We start from the raw sequence: 1,394 nt of genomic DNA, 5'->3' as shown, positions 1-1,394 counted from the left end.
TTTCTAATGGAGGACCTTGTTTCATTCATGAAACTTAAAGTGGCCTTAGATAGATCAGAGACTATATTTGATAAGCTAGATGGACTCTGCTCATAATTCTCTGTCTGTTGCTGAGTGGATGATGGAAAAGACTTGCTATTGCTAAACCTGTTTCTTCCACCATTATTAAAGCCTTGTTGAGGCTTTTGTTGATCCTTCCATGAGAAATTTGGATGATTTCTCCATGAGAGATTATAGGTGTTTCCATAGGGTTCACCCATGTAATTCACCTCTACTATTGCAGGATTCTCAGGATCATAAGCTTCTTCTTCAGAAGATGCCTCTTGAGTACTGTTGGATGCAACTTGTAATCCATTCAGATTCTGAGAAATCATATTGACTTACTGAGTCAATATTTTGTTCTGAGCTAATATGGCATTCAGAGCATCAATTTCAAGAACTCCCTTCCTCTGAGGCATCCCATTACTCACAGGATTCCTTTCAGAAGTGTAGATAAACTGGTTATTTGCAACCATGTCAATGAGTTCCTGAGCTTCTGCAGGCGTTTTCTTTAGGTGAATTTGATCCACCTGCAGAATGGTCCAATGACATCTTTGATAGCTCAGACAGACCATCATAGAATATATCCAGGATGGTCCATTCTGAAAGCATGTCAGAATGACACTTTTTGGTCAGTTCCTTGTATCTCTCCCACGCTTCATAGAGGGATTCACCTTCTTTCTGTTTGAAGGTTTGAACATCCACTCTAAGCTTGCTAAGCTTTTGAGGAGGAAAGAACTTGGCTAAGAAAGCCTTGACCAGCTTATCCCAAGAGTTCAGGCTATCCTTTGGTTTAGAGTCCAACCACATTCTAGCTCTGTCTCTTACAGCAAACGGGAAAAGCATAAGCCTGTAGACCTTGGGATCAACCCCATTGGTCTTAACAGTATCACAGATCTGCAAGAATTCAGTTAAGAACTGAAAAGGATCTTCTGATGGAAGTCCATGAAACTTGCAGTTTTGTTGCATCAGAGAAACTAGTTGAGGTATAAGCTCAAAATTGTTTGCTCTAATGGCAGGGATTGAGATGCTTCTTCCATGTAAATTAGAATTTGGTGCAGTAAAGTCACCAAGCATCTTCCTTGCATTGTTATTATTTTCGGCCATGTCTCCTTCTTTTTCGAAAATTTCTGTCAGATTTTCTCCAGAGAGTTGTGTTTTAGCTTCCTCTTCAGAGTCCTTTCAGGTTCAGGACCAGGTTCAACAAGAATGTTCTTATCCTTGTTCCTGCTCATAAGAAAAAGAAGAGAACACAATAGAAAATATGGAATTCTCTATGTCACAGTATAGAGATTTCTTATGCAAGTATAAGAAGAGAAGAATATAAGAAGGAGAAGAGAAAAACTCGAACACAG

At 39.3% G+C, this 1,394-nt stretch overlaps 1 non-coding gene across 1 annotated transcript; it reads left to right on the top strand.

The window, feature by feature from the left end:
• Nucleotides 1–649: 649 nt before the first annotated feature.
• LOC112768518 (small nucleolar RNA R71) lies at nt 650–753 on the top strand. Its single transcript, XR_003185935.1, has one exon. It is a non-coding gene; the product is annotated as a small nucleolar RNA R71 (small nucleolar RNA).
• Nucleotides 754–1,394: the final 641 nt, after the last annotated feature.

This window comes from Arachis hypogaea, chromosome 17 (genome assembly GCF_003086295.3).
Source record: "Arachis hypogaea cultivar Tifrunner chromosome 17, arahy.Tifrunner.gnm2.J5K5, whole genome shotgun sequence".
NCBI classification, from domain to species: Eukaryota; Viridiplantae; Streptophyta; class Magnoliopsida; order Fabales; family Fabaceae; genus Arachis; species Arachis hypogaea.
This window is presented reverse-complemented; position numbering and strand designations above follow the sequence as displayed.